The sequence below is a fragment of the Porites lutea genome, chromosome 7 (genome assembly GCF_958299795.1).
Source record: "Porites lutea chromosome 7, jaPorLute2.1, whole genome shotgun sequence".
NCBI classification, from domain to species: Eukaryota; Metazoa; Cnidaria; class Anthozoa; order Scleractinia; family Poritidae; genus Porites; species Porites lutea.
The window spans coordinates 1,176,069-1,199,761 of record NC_133207.1 but is presented as its reverse complement, the minus strand read 5'-3'; the positions used below and the strand labels follow the sequence as shown (position 1 = coordinate 1,199,761).

Genomic DNA, 23,693 nt, shown 5'->3' with positions numbered 1-23,693 from the left:
GGGTCATCTGTGGGTCTACACGCTGTATCCCACTTCATGCAGCAACGGCTACAGAATGTGATAAAAAACAACAACAACAAAAAGGGTATGCCAGTTACTGAAATTCTGAATACATGTTCTCGATAGAGAGATATACATCTTCCGGAAATTTCATGTAAAAATAAATTTTTGACCAGAAATTATAGTGCATGAAATTAGAGGAACGAACTTTGGGACACCCTGTATTAGTTCTTCTGACGTGAAGAGATATGTAAAACTTTTGTTTGTCAGATGAGGTTCGAAGAATTTACTTTAATATTAAACACTTTTAAAATGACTGGTCTCGTCGGAAACAGCTAATTTTGTTTCCCGAGAATCTCATTCCGCCGAGGGAAACAAGGAAACAACTGTTTCCCGACTGGGACCTGTTTTTAAGTGATTTGTTATTAATACAACTGGTAATTTTGAAGTTGGAAATTCATTAATTCTCGCTGTAACGGCGGTCGTCGGTCAACATTCGGTCCTGGTTCGGGAAGATGAACATTAGGTATGCATGGCTTTGAAGCTCAACTGGAATTTAAATGAATAATATGCTCTTATTTCCTTTGAACAAATGTTATTAGGTTTCAGTCAGCTACTTGAAATTCAGTCTTTATGCAAAGCAGAGAACGATTTCTGCAATAGATAAGTTTACGTGACTAAATATATAAGGAACGATTAAACATTGTACGGTCAAGCCATCGACCCATTATTATGTTGCGTACAAGTATGGAATTAACCTACAACATAACAGTCACCCTGCACAAGGCTTTCATTATGTCCTGCGACTCTGTTTCGTTCAAAAACTTTACATAGGAGTCTTGTTGAGCACACTGCCTGCCTCGAATAGCTTTAGCTTAATGTAGGTAGTGTGTAATGTTTAATATCCAGTTAATCGCTTTTAATAAAGTTGTTGTCGTTGTCGTTGTCGTTGTCGTTGTTGTTGCATTTCGCTTACTTTCATAGCCTCTTAAGTGCTGACTCTCTTTCAGGGATGGAAAATTATGGCCGCAACATGTTCAACAGTAAACGGAGCAGAGTACATTATGAGGGACGCTGTGCCAGGAACAAATATGCCTATATACAGATGTCTTTGTAGAGGAAAATCGAGAGTGTTTGGTATTGGTTCAAGGTACATTGAGTGCGTCATACACTACTGGATATGCCCCATTATAAGTTAAGTACTAACTGGGGCTATATTATGAGAAAGGATGTCGCAAATGTTTAGTGTACTGGGAACAAATATACTTACATAAAGTTGCCACTGTAAAGACCTGTAAAGGAGGCATGCACGACTCTTTGTTAATTAGTCCAGTCCTGGTTGTCATACGAACCGAAGTATATTGGCATGGAGTAGTTGCCAGACTGTTGACTAATAGCCCGCTAACAGTATTGTGTGTGTTACTAGATTTTCCCGGACTGCAAGTAAAGACTTAGCTGAGACCAGCAATAATCACATCAAAATTGCATTATTAACAATCATTTTTAACCGTCAAGTTGAAAGAACAAAACCTAACGGATGTTGGGTCAAATATAGATTGCCATCAGGCCATGGTGCATTACTTTGAGTTATCGTCCATTCACATCATCACGTTGTTTCTTACTGACTTAAATAATGTTTCCTAAATTCCCATGAACATATTTTTTATTGTCAATCTTTCAAAATTCTTTTTGTTTCCTTGAACATTAAATTTCCCCGCGACCAATTTTTGAAAAAGCACTAATCTTGACCAAATTTGGAAGTTTACGTCTACGAACAGTCACCTTGAAATATCGATTTGTATTGTTAACATTTATTTGTTCTTAACAGTTGGTTTCCATGTTATTGATACATTTTTATTACATATTAATAAGCTATAATATCAATAAGCTATAATATTTGAAAATAAAATTGTTTCGTGACCATTGTAGAGAAATTAGACAAATTATTGGGTGACATCAGTTTGCTTTAAAAAGAACTCTACCCACGAGAATTTTATGACCATATAAGATCATGAAGAGCGAGCATGAGAGAAAGCGGGGAACAAACGGATATTTTTAGAACTTGCATTTTTACCATTTTGTTTACTATGAAGAAGTCTGTGATCGACACAATAAAAAAAATTCTAACCAATAGCCGTTTTGACACTCAGTAGCTGAGCTTACAACAGGACCTAAGGATGACTTTGCGGCATACGCAGGTGTTCCTTTCCCTCCCCCCTAGCATTTTCTCTTGCCCCTCAGTATCCCCCCACTTTCTGGACGCCCTCTACTCAGGCTCTGAGACGTTATTTCCTCATGGTATTACGGTTTTAAATATTTTCAATCTGAAATATACGAAAAAAAAGGCTTACGTGTTTTCTTGGGTAACCGAATTATTAGTATTATTTTTTTTATCATATAGACAAGAATGTTTTAGTGGAAAATAAAAAAAACCATAAAGTTCATACGAAACTACATCCGGGACTTGAGCAGCATATTTTCCATACCCTCACCAGTATCAATGACGTCATTTCCCGCTCAAACTGTTATTTGTACACACTTTGCCAGATGCCATGAGACAAATGGTGAGCGATGAATTCGTGATGTTATCTGAAGCTGACATAAAATCTTAAAGCGGCAGGAGAATGATACGAAGAGGAAAACTTTATATGACTTAAAACTATTCAAGAAGTTCCTTAAAAGTGAAAACGAAAGGAGAGAAATTCCTGCCGCGGAACTACAGCACCGAGTTCGCAATAAAGTTTGTGCTGGGAGTGAGAAATAAAATGGTAAACACCCTTGTCGATGTAATAAAAAGAAAATTACACTGTGGTTTAAAGATATGAATTTTATTCTCTCGTGGTTAAAAACAATCTTTTACTCACTCTCTGCTCTCTTTCATAAAATATTCTTTTCACTGACTCGAAAATAAAATTCATGCAATATCCTCTATGTATTGGAATGACGGTATAGCTTTTTCCTGCGTTCATTTAATAATTTGCCCGCAATTTTCGTTTATGACCCGAAACTGCAATGGACAATGTCGATGTTTTCCAGGATCAGAATTTTTTCGGGAAAAAACTATAAAACTAAGCGATATTTTAAGCATATTACTTAATATAACTAGAGCGTACCTTCACAATTATCAATGTTTCTAAAAAATATTTTTAAAATGTTTTATGCGGTCATATTAAACTTTTTGTGATAGCCGCATATTGTGTTCAAGTCGATATTTTGACTAAAATTAATTTAAAGCTTACGAGACACATTGGTCATGAATGGTATAGATAGATCTTTGGTTGCGTGGGTTGTGTGAACTGGCAGGTTATGCTTCGAAGTAAAAACACAGCTAGAACCGAAACGAGTGATGTTGAAGTAAATATTTCGTTTATTAATTGATGAATGAGATGAAATTTGGCCGTCTTGTTAAAAAATTCAGAGCCTAGAAAGCATGTTCTCGATTGAGGGTCGAAGAACACCTCTTACATCCCTTTTTCCTTACTCTGGAATTATTGGATGGTGCTGATTACGAGTATGATTCCAATGAAGAATTACGTGAGATCGCGAGGGGGTGGCTAATTTGTTAATCATTTCATTTATTTCCAAGCTCAAAACATGCCCATCCGTGGCTGTCCTTAAAACATTTACCTCATTCAGGATATGAAGGAAGGTAGATTCTAGCACTGAGATAAAATTGTTCATTACTGAGAAGTTATCATTCGTTTACTGGTATTTTTATCAGTTCATGCCCGCATTACGTGTGAAGTCGTCTGATATTCTCGAACTCTGCGATGCCAAATCAGCTGAGTCACCGCGCCTCTTTAGTCACACCTGACGTCTGCATTGCACCCGTGAATACAAGTTGACCTCATCCGCAGTAAAAACGAAAGACACGAGGTTCATTTTCTTTCAGGTTTTCACTTTCAGGTATATTTATATTTTACTTAAAATAAAAATACTGCGTTATTTAAAAACAAAAATACAGTATAGCAAATAGAGGTAACAAGCCAAAGACAACGGGAAACATTTGCTGATCGGGCAGGGTAAGTGGTGTAAAGTGATGTATTGCATTCATAAAAGGTCATTTAGTATGTTGCTAGCTTTTATTATGTTTTTTTTTTCGTATAACCAGCAAAATGTTTTTAAACACCTATTGACTGGCACAGAGGAGATAACTAATTTTGTTTCACCGAGGACCTCGATGTTTCCCGAGGCAGAGCAGAAGGAAAAATAACTATCTAGTTTCCCAAGGAACCAGTCTTGAAGTGACGTGTACCATTTTATGAAAGAAAATCTTAATACCAAGCGATCAATATTTGCATTAAACATTGCACTTTTACTCTCTAACCTGAGAGACTTTGTAATGTTGTCCGCGAGGAAACATTTGGCGGGAAACAGCTATCTTGTTAGATGTCATGTGAGCTCAAAGTGACCAATAAGAGCCCTCGTAGTTTGGGAAAATAATTCCTGTTAGGAAGCAAGTTGTCTAATGGCAGCTTTTAATAAGAATGTAGATATTAAGAAACAAACCATAAGTATAACAAAATGTTTACGTCTCTATTGTTCAATCTGTTTTAATAAAACTTTTTAAAGCTTCTTATGTTGTTAAATATTACTTTTAAAATTCACTTACATCGTTTACTTGATAGACCTGACCAGTTCCGGATACAATTGTCGAAGAATATTCAAGAAAAGACTATATCTAAATAAACTAATAGTCAGAGATGGACTTTGCTAAAGCACCTTGGGGTTTTTTGATGTCACGTAAGTTTTAATACATTGGATGTTCTAATTTTCATGATTTGGCCCAGAAATCTCTTCAAGTGCAACGGGCATGGTAATTTCCCACAAAGTTCCATAGAATCCTACTGCCCGAGCCTTTTAGTTTCATGTCAAAGAAATGCATGGTTCTTTTATTTTTATAGTGGTGACTGCTTATTTACTCTTCTGTCTGGCCACATTTCCGCTTCAGATAGCCATGATAGTTATGGGTAAGTTCATCCACTTCCAACTACGTGTAAAGAATACCGGGGGGGGGGGGGACTCCACGTATGAAAGTGGTGGGGATGCTCGTCGTCTTGCTTAGGGGTATAAATTTCGGATTTTGGTCTCACTTAGGGTGTTCTGGGCAAAACGCCATCATATTTAGCTGTGAAGGTCTCGTTTAGGGTTGCACGCCAAAAAATATAAAATATATATATTGTCTGTGTTTTAACATGGTCTCTTTTAGGGGTCAAAAAAAGCTTGGGCCACGCCCAGATCGGTCTCCCTTAGGGGTTTAACTCAAAATTTCCGACGAGCAACCCCACCCCTTTCATTTGCGGAGTCTTCCCCCCCTCGCCCAAGGAAAGAATAGTCCATTATCATTGTTTGCTATTGTCATCGCCCACAATCTAAAAGATAAACTCCTATGATGAATACTGCACACGTTTCTTTCAGGTCCCAGTTGTTAAAAAGGTGGATAATGTTATTCACGGGAAAAATTTCTATCCAGTGGACAACGCAATTGGTTTTCCCAACACTTCTCTGCTGGATCATGATAGAGATTTATCCACGGATAGCGCTATCCATAATTTGAACACTGTTCCCGTTTAAACTGGGACCGCACGATCATACTTTCAACACTGAGTTTAGTTACAGCAGCAGTTTACTATAGTTAGATTTTATGTGGATTAGGATGAAGAAGAAGTCATTTGAACGGATTCGTATCCAGTCTCCAGTCGCTTTCCTGTATTCGTGCTGTGATTAATGGGAAGGATTTAGTGAGTCCAAATGCATCAAGGAAAGGAAGGGAGAAAAATGCCACGCAACCGTTACTTTTCTTGTTTCTTTCCCAAGAGCCTCAGTATGTGTCTCGTCTTAGGGAAAGTTAAACATTTTGTATCCGAATGAAAGATGAAAAGAAATGTTCTTACATTGAAGTTCATACTTTGATAAGACAGCAACAAAATCCCTTTGAAATTTGCCAAACGATCGTGTTCTTTCTTTTCAGGTGCAAGATACATAGATGAGTGCCCTGTGGAAGACATGATCCCAATTTACTTAATAGTGGCTGCATCGGCTGGACTCTTCAATACTTGCTGCTCAGGCGCATTGATATACCAAAGTGGAGATGACAAGCAGACCCTGAATCCCTTCACCGCTCTCATGCAACTCTTCCATTTTGCTTGGTTCATTGCTGGAAATGTGTGGATTTATAGTATCTACGAGCCTAACTACACTGACCCTAGCAGCCCAGATTTCTGCAACAAAACGCTGTATCTATTCGCATTCTGGGTTACTAATTCGTATTATATCTTGTTTGGCGTCGTACTTGGAATCGTGAAATGTTTTACATGTTGTACATGTTGTATATGTACATGTTGTTTGGGTTTGACGGTAACACCTTGTAGCCAGAGTCTGGCGTAAAGTACAAACGAATAGATATTTCCATGTTTTTTTTTTTTTTTTTTAACTTTATGACAACTAGTATTTAGCCATATGTACTAACTAGGGAAAATCGTATATCTCTGACTGACCAATCGAAAACATTTTTTATCCAAACCATTCCCCCCAAAGTCAGCTTTGCAACGTGCTAGAAGTAATTCTCAACCTCTAGCTTTGGTATATTGCTCATCAAACTGCATTTCGCAGAAACTTGCTGCAAATGCAATCCTCGAAACTTTGCAGTTGTCTGAATGCCAATTTTTTTCGGCATTTCAACAAAGACTGACCAAAAACAGCCATTTCAACCCCAGTAAAAATAGTTACCATTGATCTCAAATTTCGTACTTCTGTTTAGCTTATAAAAGAACGCCTTAAACTCAATAACCACTGCATGCTTGCGTAGCGCGGGCGCGTTTGTCAGTGCTAGGCAATCCTACGTACATGACATTGTTTTGCGCAAGTGTGAAACTCACTGAAGCTTGCAGATATGAACCACCCAGTCATTTCCCACATTTTCATATCCTTTTATCCCATGCGTGGTCCTCGTCGGCCAGAAGTTAATTTGATACCAAAAAAGTTAGTCTTAGATTCATAAATGATGTGGTAAACAACTCATTGTTTTTTGGTGGATGAGAGCTGGACTTTCTATGAAAACTTCACCACGATAATAATAATGATACTAGCAATAATTTTGACTCGTTTGCGAAGAATGCAAAAAGCCACAATCTCGCTGTCGCTCAACATAGCATGTTGTCTCAAGCGGGCAACTGTAACTCACTTGGCCACCTCATCTACGCTGTGCGTCCTCCTGTGTGGTTCATGACACGCATCTTTACGTTTCAGATTGCAATAAAAAAAACTTATGACAGCTTAGCTTAGGCTACAATGTTATGGTATGGGGCTGGACCCGATGAATTTTTTGTAATAAAGGTAAAATTTAAAAAAAAATTGTAAAAATTTAGATAGAAAAACTTGACAATACAATAAACATTTTGATACAATTGAATTATAGTTTACAAACTATGCACTGAAGACCCATCGCTGAATTAGAAGGATATAAAAGAAACTATTTTGCAACATCCGGTTTTGTCAGACTGGTCATGCGCATGCGCCCTAGTTGGCGAAACGAGTGGTAAAGTCGTGACTCGAACTCATTTAGCTTATAGCTGAGTTTACAGTTAATTATGGAAATCGGCGCAACCTACAGATTAGCCGACAGTTATGGGCTAGCAGATTGGTGACTTATTTGTAGGTTGCGCGCACTATGCATGATTTCCAGAAGAGTAATGTCAAACTGTGTTGCATGCGATTCTGTGTTTGTCCTTATATTCTTCTCGGTAAGTGTTATCAACAGCGGCCTTCGGCTCGACTGATAACCGTACTTACCTCGACTTTGAATATTCCAGATATCACAAAAACCTCATCTAATTATTGTTGAATATTTGACCGTACATGTCTTGCTTAACTAGCCACCTGTTTGGTCAACATCCGTGTTGAGAGCAAACAAACGCGTATAACACGTCGAAAACAAACAGGCCAGTGACAAATAACAGGGCGAGTCCCAGGAAATTGTTATCGATTTCTGAGACAGGGTAAGTAGTGTCTGTTTCGACTTCTTTCTTTAGTGACATTCCTCGCCTGTAAACTGAAGGACCTTTTCATCTTTTAAAACGGTTTCTTTCTTATGGTAACTTCAAATGTTCACAGCAATTAATATTGCCAAGCAGAGGTTGAAAAAAAAAACAGAAAAGTGTACTGGATCTCAAATTCAAGGTGTAGGTATAGAACACACCCCCTTGAACCTGTCCCGAGTGCAAAAACAAACTTCAAGTTTCGTCTTCTAATGATGAACTTAAAAAATCAAATGTTTTACTCGCCTTGCAATGATATACACTTATTATACAATTTTGCCTTCATTAGGCATCCGTGCGGATACACACGCATTAGTCCGATCAGCAAACCTTCCGCTAGCCACTAGCTTGGAAAATTACTGTTGAATTTTTGTGACGGGAACAAGTACGTCCACTCTAAATATGTGCTGAGATTATATATGTCCATGACTAAGATTACTTTTCATAATAAAGATATTTTTAAAATGACTAATTGATACAGTCAAAATCGCCAAAAAAAAAATGAAAAGTTCAGTATAGTTTGTTTAAGCTTTAACTGTATGTTCACGAAATTTGACATTGGCAAGCAGTCGGAGGTTGAGAAAGGCACCTAGTATACCAGTGTCTCAAATACAACTTATGAAGGTAAAAAGATCGCCAGCTAGATAGAGCACACGTGCGAAACGATTGTTAAATCAGAAGAATAACGTTAAATACGTCAACGTTTCAGCAGCTGTAATTTTGTATATTTGACCGTACTTTGACAATAGCGTGACGTCACAGCATGGCGGGTTAAAAGCTTTGGACTGGTTTAACTTCCGTGTTGAGAGTATAAGAAACGCGTATAAAGCGGCGAAAGCTGACACGCTGACAGTCACCCTGAACAAGGCTTTCATTATGTCCTGCGACTCTGTTTCGTTCAAAAACTTTACATAGGAGTCTTGTTGAGCACACTGCCTGCCTCGAATAGCTTTAGCTTAATGTAGGTAGTGTGTAATGTTTAATATCCAGTTAATCGCTTTTAATAAAGTTGTTGTCGTTGTCGTTGTCGTTGTCGTTGTTGTTGCATTTCGCTTACTTTCATAGCCTCTTAAGTGCTGACTCTCTTTCAGGGATGGAAAATTATGGCCGCAACATGTTCAACAGTAAACGGAGCAGAGTACATTATGAGGGACGCTGTGCCAGGAACAAATATGCCTATATACAGATGTCTTTGTAGAGGAAAATCGAGAGTGTTTGGTATTGGTTCAAGGTACATTGAGTGCGTCATACACTACTGGATATGCCCCATTATAAGTTAAGTACTAACTGGGGCTATATTATGAGAAAGGATGTCGCAAATGTTTAGTGTACTGGGAACAAATATACTTACATAAAGTTGCCACTGTAAAGACCTGTAAAGGAGGCATGCACGACTCTTTGTTAATTAGTCCAGTCCTGGTTGTCATACGAACCGAAGTATATTGGCATGGAGTAGTTGCCAGACTGTTGACTAATAGCCCGCTAACAGTATTGTGTGTGTTACTAGATTTTCCCGGACTGCAAGTAAAGACTTAGCTGAGACCAGCAATAATCACATCAAAATTGCATTATTAACAATCATTTTTAACCGTCAAGTTGAAAGAACAAAACCTAACGGATGTTGGGTCAAATATAGATTGCCATCAGGCCATGGTGCATTACTTTGAGTTATCGTCCATTCACATCATCACGTTGTTTCTTACTGACTTAAATAATGTTTCCTAAATTCCCATGAACATATTTTTTATTGTCAATCTTTCAAAATTCTTTTTGTTTCCTTGAACATTAAATTTCCCCGCGACCAATTTTTGAAAAAGCACTAATCTTGACCAAATTTGGAAGTTTACGTCTACGAACAGTCACCTTGAAATATCGATTTGTATTGTTAACATTTATTTGTTCTTAACAGTTGGTTTCCATGTTATTGATACATTTTTATTACATATTAATAAGCTATAATATCAATAAGCTATAATATTTGAAAATAAAATTGTTTCGTGACCATTGTAGAGAAATTAGACAAATTATTGGGTGACATCAGTTTGCTTTAAAAAGAACTCTACCCACGAGAATTTTATGACCATATAAGATCATGAAGAGCGAGCATGAGAGAAAGCGGGGAACAAACGGATATTTTTAGAACTTGCATTTTTACCATTTTGTTTACTATGAAGAAGTCTGTGATCGACACAATAAAAAAAATTCTAACCAATAGCCGTTTTGACACTCAGTAGCTGAGCTTACAACAGGACCTAAGGATGACTTTGCGGCATACGCAGGTGTTCCTTTCCCTCCCCCCTAGCATTTTCTCTTGCCCCTCAGTATCCCCCCACTTTCTGGACGCCCTCTACTCAGGCTCTGAGACGTTATTTCCTCATGGTATTACGGTTTTAAATATTTTCAATCTGAAATATACGAAAAAAAAGGCTTACGTGTTTTCTTGGGTAACCGAATTATTAGTATTATTTTTTTTATCATATAGACAAGAATGTTTTAGTGGAAAATAAAAAAAACCATAAAGTTCATACGAAACTACATCCGGGACTTGAGCAGCATATTTTCCATACCCTCACCAGTATCAATGACGTCATTTCCCGCTCAAACTGTTATTTGTACACACTTTGCCAGATGCCATGAGACAAATGGTGAGCGATGAATTCGTGATGTTATCTGAAGCTGACATAAAATCTTAAAGCGGCAGGAGAATGATACGAAGAGGAAAACTTTATATGACTTAAAACTATTCAAGAAGTTCCTTAAAAGTGAAAACGAAAGGAGAGAAATTCCTGCCGCGGAACTACAGCACCGAGTTCGCAATAAAGTTTGTGCTGGGAGTGAGAAATAAAATGGTAAACACCCTTGTCGATGTAATAAAAAGAAAATTACACTGTGGTTTAAAGATATGAATTTTATTCTCTCGTGGTTAAAAACAATCTTTTACTCACTCTCTGCTCTCTTTCATAAAATATTCTTTTCACTGACTCGAAAATAAAATTCATGCAATATCCTCTATGTATTGGAATGACGGTATAGCTTTTTCCTGCGTTCATTTAATAATTTGCCCGCAATTTTCGTTTATGACCCGAAACTGCAATGGACAATGTCGATGTTTTCCAGGATCAGAATTTTTTCGGGAAAAAACTATAAAACTAAGCGATATTTTAAGCATATTACTTAATATAACTAGAGCGTACCTTCACAATTATCAATGTTTCTAAAAAATATTTTTAAAATGTTTTATGCGGTCATATTAAACTTTTTGTGATAGCCGCATATTGTGTTCAAGTCGATATTTTGACTAAAATTAATTTAAAGCTTACGAGACACATTGGTCATGAATGGTATAGATAGATCTTTGGTTGCGTGGGTTGTGTGAACTGGCAGGTTATGCTTCGAAGTAAAAACACAGCTAGAACCGAAACGAGTGATGTTGAAGTAAATATTTCGTTTATTAATTGATGAATGAGATGAAATTTGGCCGTCTTGTTAAAAAATTCAGAGCCTAGAAAGCATGTTCTCGATTGAGGGTCGAAGAACACCTCTTACATCCCTTTTTCCTTACTCTGGAATTATTGGATGGTGCTGATTACGAGTATGATTCCAATGAAGAATTACGTGAGATCGCGAGGGGGTGGCTAATTTGTTAATCATTTCATTTATTTCCAAGCTCAAAACATGCCCATCCGTGGCTGTCCTTAAAACATTTGCCTCATTCAGGATATGAAGGAAGGTAGATTCTAGCACTGAGATAAAATTGTTCATTACTGAGAAGTTATCATTCGTTTACTGGTATTTTTATCAGTTCATGCCCGCATTACGTGTGAAGTCGTCTGATATTCTCGAACTCTGCGATGCCAAATCAGCTGAGTCACCGCGCCTCTTTAGTCACACCTGACGTCTGCATTGCACCCGTGAATACAAGTTGACCTCATCCGCAGTAAAAACGAAAGACACGAGGTTCATTTTCTTTCAGGTTTTCACTTTCAGGTATATTTATATTTTACTTAAAATAAAAATACTGCGTTATTTAAAAACAAAAATACAGTATAGCAAATAGAGGTAACAAGCCAAAGACAACGGGAAACATTTGCTGATCGGGCAGGGTAAGTGGTGTAAAGTGATGTATTGCATTCATAAAAGGTCATTTAGTATGTTGCTAGCTTTTATTATGTTTTTTTTTTCGTATAACCAGCAAAATGTTTTTAAACACCTATTGACTGGCACAGAGGAGATAACTAATTTTGTTTCACCGAGGACCTCGATGTTTCCCGAGGCAGAGCAGAAGGAAAAATAACTATCTAGTTTCCCAAGGAACCAGTCTTGAAGTGACGTGTACCATTTTATGAAAGAAAATCTTAATACCAAGCGATCAATATTTGCATTAAACATTGCACTTTTACTCTCTAACCTGAGAGACTTTGTAATGTTGTCCGCGAGGAAACATTTGGCGGGAAACAGCTATCTTGTTAGATGTCATGTGAGCTCAAAGTGACCAATAAGAGCCCTCGTAGTTTGGGAAAATAATTCCTGTTAGGAAGCAAGTTGTCTAATGGCAGCTTTTAATAAGAATGTAGATATTAAGAAACAAACCATAAGTATAACAAAATGTTTACGTCTCTATTGTTCAATCTGTTTTAATAAAACTTTTTAAAGCTTCTTATGTTGTTAAATATTACTTTTAAAATTCACTTACATCGTTTACTTGATAGACCTGACCAGTTCCGGATACAATTGTCGAAGAATATTCAAGAAAAGACTATATCTAAATAAACTAATAGTCAGAGATGGACTTTGCTAAAGCACCTTGGGGTTTTTTGATGTCACGTAAGTTTTAATACATTGGATGTTCTAATTTTCATGATTTGGCCCAGAAATCTCTTCAAGTGCAACGGGCATGGTAATTTCCCACAAAGTTCCATAGAATCCTACTGCCCGAGCCTTTTAGTTTCATGTCAAAGAAATGCATGGTTCTTTTCTTTTTATAGTGGTGACTGCTTATTTACTCTTCTGTCTGGCCACATTTCCGCTTCAGATAGCCATGATAGTCATGGGTAAGTTCATCCACTTCCAACTACGTGTAAAGAATACCGGGGGGGGGGGGGGGGGACTCCACGTATGAAAGTGGTGGGGATGCTCGTCGTCTTGCTTAGGGGTATAAATTTCGGATTTTGGTCTCACTTAGGGTGTTCTGGGCAAAACGCCATCATATTTAGCTGTGAAGGTCTCGTTTAGGGTTGCACGCCAAAAAATATAAAATATATATATTGTCTGTGTTTTAACATGGTCTCTTTTAGGGGTCAAAAAAAGCTTGGGCCACGCCCAGATCGGTCTCCCTTAGGGGTTTAACTCAAAATTTCCGACGAGCAACCCCACCCCTTTCATTTGCGGAGTCTTCCCCCCCTCGCCCAAGGAAAGAATAGGCCATTATCATTGTTTGCTATTGTCATCGCCCACAATCTAAAAGATAAACTCCTATGATGAATACTGCACACGTTTCTTTCAGGTCCCAGTTGTTAAAAAGGTGGATAATGTTATTCACGGGAAAAATTTCTATCCAGTGGACAACGCAATTGGTTTTCCCAACACTTCTCTGCTGGATCATGATAGAGATTTATCCACGGATAGCGCTATCCATAATTTGAACACTGTTCCCGTTTAAACTGGGACCGCACGATCATACTTTCAACACTGAGTTTAGTTACAGCAGCAGTTTACTATAGTTAGATTTTATGTGGATTAGGATGAAGAAGAAGTCATTTGAACGGATTCGTATCCAGTCTCCAGTCGCTTTCCTGTATTCGTGCTGTGATTAATGGGAAGGATTTAGTGAGTCCAAATGCATCAAGGAAAGGAAGGGAGAAAAATGCCACGCAACCGTTACTTTTCTTGTTTCTTTCCCAAGAGCCTCAGTATGTGTCTCGTCTTAGGGAAAGTTAAACATTTTGTATCCGAATGAAAGATGAAAAGAAATGTTCTTACATTGAAGTTCATACTTTGATAAGACAGCAACAAAATCCCTTTGAAATTTGCCAAACGATCGTGTTCTTTCTTTTCAGGTGCAAGATACATAGATGAGTGCCCTGTGGAAGACATGATCCCAATTTACTTAATAGTGGCTGCATCGGCTGGACTCTTCAATACTTGCTGCTCAGGCGCATTGATATACCAAAGTGGAGATGACAAGCAGACCCTGAATCCCTTCACCGCTCTCATGCAACTCTTCCATTTTGCTTGGTTCATTGCTGGAAATGTGTGGATTTATAGTATCTACGAGCCTAACTACACTGACCCTAGCAGCCCAGATTTCTGCAACAAAACGCTGTATCTATTCGCATTCTGGGTTACTAATTCGTATTATATCTTGTTTGGCGTCGTACTTGGAATCGTGAAATGTTTTACATGTTGTACATGTTGTATATGTACATGTTGTTTGGGTTTGACGGTAACACCTTGTAGCCAGAGTCTGGCGTAAAGTACAAACGAATAGATATTTCCATGTTTTTTTTTTTTTTTTTAACTTTATGACAACTAGTATTTAGCCATATGTACTAACTAGGGAAAATCGTATATCTCTGACTGACCAATCGAAAACATTTTTTATCCAAACCATTCCCCCCAAAGTCAGCTTTGCAACGTGCTAGAAGTAATTCTCAACCTCTAGCTTTGGTATATTGCTCATCAAACTGCATTTCGCAGAAACTTGCTGCAAATGCAATCCTCGAAACTTTGCAGTTGTCTGAATGCCAATTTTTTTCGGCATTTCAACAAAGACTGACCAAAAACAGCCATTTCAACCCCAGTAAAAATAGTTACCATTGATCTCAAATTTCGTACTTCCGTTTAGCTTATAAAAGAACGCCTTAAACTCAATAACCACTGCATGCTTGCGTAGCGCGGGCGCGTTTGTCAGTGCTAGGCAATCCTACGTACATGACATTGTTTTGCGCAAGTGTGAAACTCACTGAAGCTTGCAGATATGAACCACCCAGTCATTTCCCACATTTTCATATCCTTTTATCCCATGCGTGGTCCTCGTCGGCCAGAAGTTAATTTGATACCAAAAAAGTTAGTCTTAGATTCATAAATGATGTGGTAAACAACTCATTGTTTTTTGGTGGATGAGAGCTGGACTTTCTATGAAAACTTCACCACGATAATAATAATGATACTAGCAATAATTTTGACTCGTTTGCGAAGAATGCAAAAAGCCACAATCTCGCTGTCGCTCAACATAGCATGTTGTCTCAAGCGGGCAACTGTAACTCACTTGGCCACCTCATCTACGCTGTGCGTCCTCCTGTGTGGTTCATGACACGCATCTTTACGTTTCAGATTGCAATAAAAAAAACTTATGACAGCTTAGCTTAGGCTACAATGTTATGGTATGGGGCTGGACCCGATGAATTTTTTGTAATAAAGGTAAAATTTAAAAAAAAATTGTAAAAATTTAGATAGAAAAACTTGACAATACAATAAACATTTTGATACAATTGAATTATAGTTTACAAACTATGCACTGAAGACCCATCGCTGAATTAGAAGGATATAAAAGAAACTATTTTGCAACATCCGGTTTTGTCAGACTGGTCATGCGCATGCGCCCTAGTTGGCGAAACGAGTGGTAAAGTCGTGACTCGAACTCATTTAGCTTATAGCTGAGTTTACAGTTAATTATGGAAATCGGCGCAACCTACAGATTAGCCGACAGTTATGGGCTAGCAGATTGGTGACTTATTTGTAGGTTGCGCGCACTATGCATGATTTCCAGAAGAGTAATGTCAAACTGTGTTGCATGCGATTCTGTGTTTGTCCTTATATTCTTCTCGGTAAGTGTTATCAACAGCGGCCTTCGGCTCGACTGATAACCGTACTTACCTCGACTTTGAATATTCCAGATATCACAAAAACCTCATCTAATTATTGTTGAATATTTGACCGTACATGTCTTGCTTAACTAGCCACCTGTTTGGTCAACATCCGTGTTGAGAGCAAACAAACGCGTATAACACGTCGAAAACAAACAGGCCAGTGACAAATAACAGGGCGAGTCCCAGGAAATTGTTATCGATTTCTGAGACAGGGTAAGTAGTGTCTGTTTCGACTTCTTTCTTTAGTGACATTCCTCGCCTGTAAACTGAAGGACCTTTTCATCTTTTAAAACGGTTTCTTTCTCATGGTAACTTCAAATGTTCACAGCAATTAATATTGCCAAGCAGAGGCTGAAAAAAAAAAACAGAAAAGTGTACTGGATCTCAAATTCAAGGTGTAGGTATAGAACACACCCCCTTGAACCTGTCCCGAGTGCAAAAACAAACTTCAAGTTTCGTCTTCTAATGATGAACTTAAAAAATCAAATGTTTTACTCGCCTTGCAATGATATACACTTATTATACAATTTTGCCTTCATTAGGCATCCGTGCGGATACACACGCATTAGTCCGATCAGCAAACCTTCCGCTAGCCACTAGCTTGGAAAATTACTGTTGAATTTTTGTGACGGGAACAAGTACGTCCACTCTAAATATGTGCTGAGATTATATATGTCCATGACTAAGATTACTTTTCATAATAAAGATATTTTTAAAATGACTAATTGATACAGTCAAAATCGCCAAAAAAAAAATGAAAAGTTCAGTATAGTTTGTTTAAGCTTTAACTGTATGTTCACGAAATTTGACATTGGCAAGCAGTCGGAGGTTGAGAAAGGCACCTAGTATACCAGTGTCTCAAATACAACTTATGAAGGTAAAAAGATCGCCAGCTAGATAGAGCACACGTGCGAAACGATTGTTAAATCAGAAGAATAACGTTAAATACGTCAACGTTTCAGCAGCTGTAATTTTGTATATTTGACCGTACTTTGACAATAGCGTGACGTCACAGCATGGCGGGTTAAAAGCTTTGGACTGGTTTAACTTCCGTGTTGAGAGTATAAGAAACGCGTATAAAGCGGCGAAAGCTGACACGCTGACAGTCACCCTGAACAAGGCTTTCATTATGTCCTGCGACTCTGTTTCGTTCAAAAACTTTACATAGGAGTCTTGTTGAGCACACTGCCTGCCTCGAATAGCTTTAGCTTAATGTAGGTAGTGTGTAATGTTTAATATCCAGTTAATCGCTTTTAATAAAGTTGTTGTCGTTGTCGTTGTCGTTGTCGTTGTTGTTGCATTTCGCTTACTTTCATAGCCTCTTAAGTGCTGACTCTCTTTCAGGGATGGAAAATTATGGCCGCAACATGTTCAACAGTAAACGGAGCAGAGTACATTATGAGGGACGCTGTGCCAGGAACAAATATGCCTATATACAGATGTCTTTGTAGAGGAAAATCGAGAGTGTTTGGTATTGGTTCAAGGTACATTGAGTGCGTCATACACTACTGGATATGCCCCATTATAAGTTAAGTACTAACTGGGGCTATATTATGAGAAAGGATGTCGCAAATGTTTAGTGTACTGGGAACAAATATACTTACATAAAGTTGCCACTGTAAAGACCTGTAAAGGAGGCATGCACGACTCTTTGTTAATTAGTCCAGTCCTGGTTGTCATACGAACCGAAGTATATTGGCATGGAGTAGTTGCCAGACTGTTGACTAATAGCCCGCTAACAGTATTGTGTGTGTTACTAGATTTTCCCGGACTGCAAGTAAAGACTTAGCTGAGACCAGCAATAATCACATCAAAATTGCATTATTAACAATCATTTTTAACCGTCAAGTTGAAAGAACAAAACCTAACGGATGTTGGGTCAAATATAGATTGCCATCAGGCCATGGTGCATTACTTTGAGTTATCGTCCATTCACATCATCACGTTGTTTCTTACTGACTTAAATAATGTTTCCTAAATTCCCATGAACATATTTTTTATTGTCAATCTTTCAAAATTCTTTTTGTTTCCTTGAACATTAAATTTCCCCGCGACCAATTTTTGAAAAAGCACTAATCTTGACCAAATTTGGAAGTTTACGTCTACGAACAGTCACCTTGAAATATCGATTTGTATTGTTAACATTTATTTGTTCTTAACAGTTGGTTTCCATGTTATTGATACATTTTTATTACATATTAATAAGCTATAATATCAATAAGCTATAATATTTGAAAATAAAATTGTTTCGTGACCATTGTAGAGAAATTAGACAAATTATTGGGTGACATCAGTTTGCTTTAAAAAGAACTCTACCCACGAGAATTTTATGACCATATAAGATCATGAAGAGCGAGCATGAGAGAAAGCGGGGAACAAACGGATATTTTTAGAACTTGCATTTTTACCATTTTGTTTACTATGAAGAAGTCTGTGATCGACACAATAAAAAAAATTCTAACCAATAGCCGTTTTGACACTCAGTAGCTGAGCTTACAACAGGACCTAAGGATGACTTTGCGGCATACGCAGGTGTTCCTTTCCCTCCCCCCTAGCATTTTCTCTTGCCCCTCAGTATCCCCCCACTTTCTGGACGCCCTCTACTCAGGCTCTGAGACGTTATTTCCTCATGGTATTACGGTTTTAAATATTTTCAATCTGAAATATACGAAAAAAAAAGGCTTACGTGTTTTCTTGGGTAACCGAATTATTAGTATTATTTTTTTTATCATATAGACAAGAATGTTTTAGTGGAAAATAAAAAAAACCATAAAGTTCATACGAAACTACATCCGGGACTTGAGCAGCATATTTTCCATACCCTCACCAGTATCAATGACGTCATTTCCCGCTCAAACTGTTATTTGTACACACTTTGCCAGATGCCATGAGACAAATGGTGAGCGATGAATTCGTGATGTTATCTGAAGCTGACATAAAATCTTAAAGCGGCAGGAGAATGATACGAAGAGGAAAACTTTATATGACTTAAAACTATTCAAGAAGTTCCTTAAAAGTGAAAACGAAAGGAGAGAAATTCCTGCCGCGGAACTACAGCACCGAGTTCGCAATAAAGTTTGTGCTGGGAGTGAGAAATAAAATGGTAAACACCCTTGTCGATGTAATAAAAAGAAAATTACACTGTGGTTTAAAGATATGAATTTTATTCTCTCGTGGTTAAAAACAATCTTTTACTCACTCTCTGCTCTCTTTCATAAAATATTCTTTTCACTGACTCGAAAATAAACTTCATGCAATATCCTCTATGTATTGGAATGACGGTATAGCTTTTTCCTGCGTTCATTTAATAATTTGCCCGCAATTTTCGTTTATGACCCGAAACTGCAATGGACAATGTCGATGTTTTCCAGGATCAGAATTTTTTCGGGAAAAAACTATAAAACTAAGCGATATTTTAAGCATATTACTTAATATAACTAGAGCGTACCTTCACAATTATCAATGTTTCTAAAAAATATTTTTAAAATGTTTTATGCGGTCATATTAAACTTTTTGTGATAGCCGCATATTGTGTTCAAGTCGATATTTTGACTAAAATTAATTTAAAGCTTACGAGACACATTGGTCATGAATGGTATAGATAGATCTTTGGTTGCGTGGGTTGTGTGAACTGGCAGGTTATGCTTCGAAGTAAAAACACAGCTAGAACCGAAACGAGTGATGTTGAAGTAAATATTTCGTTTATTAATTGATGAATGAGATGAAATTTGGCCGTCTTGTTAAAAAATTCAGAGCCTAGAAAGCATGTTCTCGATTGAGGGTCGAAGAACACCTCTTACATCCCTTTTTCCTTACTCTGGAATTATTGGATGGTGCTGATTACGAGTATGATTCCAATGAAGAATTACGTGAGATCGCGAGGGGGTGGCTAATTTGTTAATCATTTCATTTATTTCCAAGCTCAAAACATGCCCATCCGTGGCTGTCCTTAAAACATTTGCCTCATTCAGGATATGAAGGAAGGTAGATTCTAGCACTGAGATAAAATTGTTCATTACTGAGAAGTTATCATTCGTTTACTGGTATTTTTATCAGTTCATGCCCGCATTACGTGTGAAGTCGTCTGATATTCTCGAACTCTGCGATGCCAAATCAGCTGAGTCACCGCGCCTCTTTAGTCACACCTGACGTCTGCATTGCACCCGTGAATACAAGTTGACCTCATCCGCAGTAAAAACGAAAGACACGAGGTTCATTTTCTTTCAGGTTTTCACTTTCAGGTATATTTATATTTTACTTAAAATAAAAATACTGCGTTATTTAAAAACAAAAATACAGTATAGCAAATAGAGGTAACAAGCCAAAGACAACGGGAAACATTTGCTGATCGGGCAGGGTAAGTGGTGTAAAGTGATGTATTGCATTCATAAAAGGTCATTTAGTATGTTGCTAGCTTTTATTATGTTTTTTTTTTCGTATAACCAGCAAAATGTTTTTAAACACCTATTGACTGGCACAGAGGAGATAACTAATTTTGTTTCACCGAGGACCTCGATGTTTCCCGAGGCAGAGCAGAAGGAAAAATAACTATCTAGTTTCCCAAGGAACCAGTCTTGAAGTGACGTGTACCATTTTATGAAAGAAAATCTTAATACCAAGCGATCAATATTTGCATTAAACATTGCACTTTTACTCTCTAACCTGAGAGACTTTGTAATGTTGTCCGCGAGGAAACATTTGGCGGGAAACAGCTATCTTGTTAGATGTCATGTGAGCTCAAAGTGACCAATAAGAGCCCTCGTAGTTTGGGAAAATAATTCCTGTTAGGAAGCAAGTTGTCTAATGGCAGCTTTTAATAAGAATGTAGATATTAAGAAACAAACCATAAGTATAACAAAATGTTTACGTCTCTATTGTTCAATCTGTTTTAATAAAACTTTTTAAAGCTTCTTATGTTGTTAAATATTACTTTTAAAATTCACTTACATCGTTTACTTGATAGACCTGACCAGTTCCGGATACAATTGTCGAAGAATATTCAAGAAAAGACTATATCTAAATAAACTAATAGTCAGAGATGGACTTTGCTAAAGCACCTTGGGGTTTTTTGATGTCACGTAAGTTTTAATACATTGGATGTTCTAATTTTCATGATTTGGCCCAGAAATCTCTTCAAGTGCAACGGGCATGGTAATTTCCCACAAAGTTCCATAGAATCCTACTGCCCGAGCCTTTTAGTTTCATGTCAAAGAAATGCATGGTTCTTTTCTTTTTATAGTGGTGACTGCTTATTTACTCTTCTGTCTGGCCACATTTCCGCTTCAGATAGCCATGATAGTCATGGGTAAGTTCATCCACTTCCAACTACGTGTAAAGAATACCGGGGGGGGGGGGGGGGGGACTCCACGTATGAAAGTGGTGGGGATGCTCGTCGTCTTGCTTAGGGGTATAAATTTCGGATTTTGGTCTCACTTAGGGTGTTCTGGGCAAAACGCCATCATATTTAGCTGTGAAGGTCTCGTTTAGGGTTGCACGCCAAAAAATATAAAATATATATATTGTCTGTGTTTTAACATGGTCTCTTTTAGGGGTCAAAAAAAGCTTGGGCCACGCCCAGATCGGTCTCCCTTAGGGGTTTAACTCAAAATTTCCGACGAGCAACCCCACCCCTTTCATTTGCGGAGTCTTCCCCCCCTCGCCCAAGGAAAGAATAGTCCATTATCATTGTTTGCTATTGTCATCGCCCACAATCTAAAAGATAAACTCCTATGATGAATACTGCACACGTTTCTTTCAGGTCCCAGTTGTTAAAAAGGTGGATAATGTTATTCACGGGAAAAATTTCTATCCAGTGGACAACGCAATTGGTTTTCCCAACACTTCTCTGCTGGATCATGATAGAGATTTATCCACGGATAGCGCTATCCATAATTTGAACACTGTTCCCGTTTAAACTGGGACCGCACGATCATACTTTCAACACTGAGTTTAGTTACAGCAGCAGTTTACTATAGTTAGATTTTATGTGGATTAGGATGAAGAAGAAGTCATTTGAACGGATTCGTATCCAGTCTCCAGTCGCTTTCCTGTATTCGTGCTGTGATTAATGGGAAGGATTTAGTGAGTCCAAATGCATCAAGGAAAGGAAGGGAGAAAAATGCCACGCAACCGTTACTTTTCTTGTTTCTTTCCCAAGAGCCTCAGTATGTGTCTCGTCTTAGGGAAAGTTAAACATTTTGTATCCGAATGAAAGATGAAAAGAAATGTTCTTACATTGAAGTTCATACTTTGATAAGACAGCAACAAAATCCCTTTGAAATTTGCCAAACGATCGTGTTCTTTCTTTTCAGGTGCAAGATACATAGATGAGTGCCCTGTGGAAGACATGATCCCAATTTACTTAATAGTGGCTGCATCGGCTGGACTCTTCAATACTTGCTGCTCAGGCGCATTGATATACCAAAGTGGAGATGACAAGCAGACCCTGAATCCCTTCACCGCTCTCATGCAACTCTTCCATTTTGCTTGGTTCATTGCTGGAAATGTGTGGATTTATAGTATCTACGAGCCTAACTACACTGACCCTAGCAGCCCAGATTTCTGCAACAAAACGCTGTATCTATTCGCATTCTGGGTTACTAATTCGTATTATATCTTGTTTGGCGTCGTACTTGGAATCGTGAAATGTTTTACATGTTGTACATGTTGTATATGTACATGTTGTTTGGGTTTGACGGTAACACCTTGTAGCCAGAGTCTGGCGTAAAGTACAAACGAATAGATATTTCCATGTTTTTTTTTTTTTTTTTAACTTTATGACAACTAGTATTTAGCCATATGTACTAACTAGGGAAAATCGTATATCTCTGACTGACCAATCGAAAACATTTTTTATCCAAACCATTCCCCCCAAAGTCAGCTTTGCAACGTGCTAGAAGTAATTCTCAACCTCTAGCTTTGGTATATTGCTCATCAAACTGCATTTCGCAGAAACTTGCTGCAAATGCAATCCTCGAAACTTTGCAGTTGTCTGAATGCCAATTTTTTTCGGCATTTCAACAAAGACTGACCAAAAACAGCCATTTCAACCCCAGTAAAAATAGTTACCATTGATCTCAAATTTCGTACTTCCGTTTAGCTTATAAAAGAACGCCTTAAACTCAATAACCACTGCATGCTTGCGTAGCGCGGGCGCGTTTGTCAGTGCTAGGCAATCCTACGTACATGACATTGTTTTGCGCAAGTGTGAAACTCACTGAAGCTTGCAGATATGAACCACCCAGTCATTTCCCACATTTTCATATCCTTTTATCCCATGCGTGGTCCTCGTCGGCCAGAAGTTAATTTGATACCAAAAAAGTTAGTCTTAGATTCATAAATGATGTGGTAAACAACTCATTGTTTTTTGGTGGATGAGAGCTGGACTTTCTATGAAAACTTCACCACGATAATAATAATGATACTAGCAATAATTTTGACTCGTTTGCGAAGAATGCAAAAAGCCACAATCTCGCTGTCGCTCAACATAGCATGTTGTCTCAAGCGGGCAACTGTAACTCACTTGGCCACCTCATCTACGCTGTGCGTCCTCCTGTGTGGTTCATGACACGCATCTTTACGTTTCAGATTGCAATAAAAAAAACTTATGACAGCTTAGCTTAGGCTACAATGTTATGGTATGGGGCTGGACCCGATGAATTTTTTGTAATAAAGGTAAAATTTAAAAAAAAATTGTAAAAATTTAGATAGAAAAACTTGATAATACAATAAACATTTTGATACAATTGAATTATAGTTTACAAACTATGCACTGAAGACCCATCGCTGA

At 37.9% G+C, this 23,693-nt stretch overlaps 2 long non-coding RNA genes across 2 annotated transcripts; both read left to right on the top strand.

The window, feature by feature from the left end:
* Window positions 1-3,930: 3,930 nt before the first annotated feature.
* LOC140943558 (uncharacterized) lies at window positions 3,931-6,744 on the top strand. Its single transcript, XR_012166609.1, has 4 exons — window positions 3,931-4,022; window positions 4,629-4,743; window positions 4,905-4,970; window positions 5,972-6,744. It is a non-coding gene; the product is annotated as an uncharacterized lncRNA (long non-coding RNA).
* Window positions 6,745-12,042: 5,298 nt separating this feature from the next.
* On the top strand, window positions 12,043-15,531 carry LOC140943559 (uncharacterized). The gene is made up of 4 exons (XR_012166610.1): window positions 12,043-12,139; window positions 12,746-12,860; window positions 13,022-13,087; window positions 14,093-15,531. It is a non-coding gene; the product is annotated as an uncharacterized lncRNA (long non-coding RNA).
* The last annotated feature ends 8,162 nt before the right edge of the window (window positions 15,532-23,693 follow it).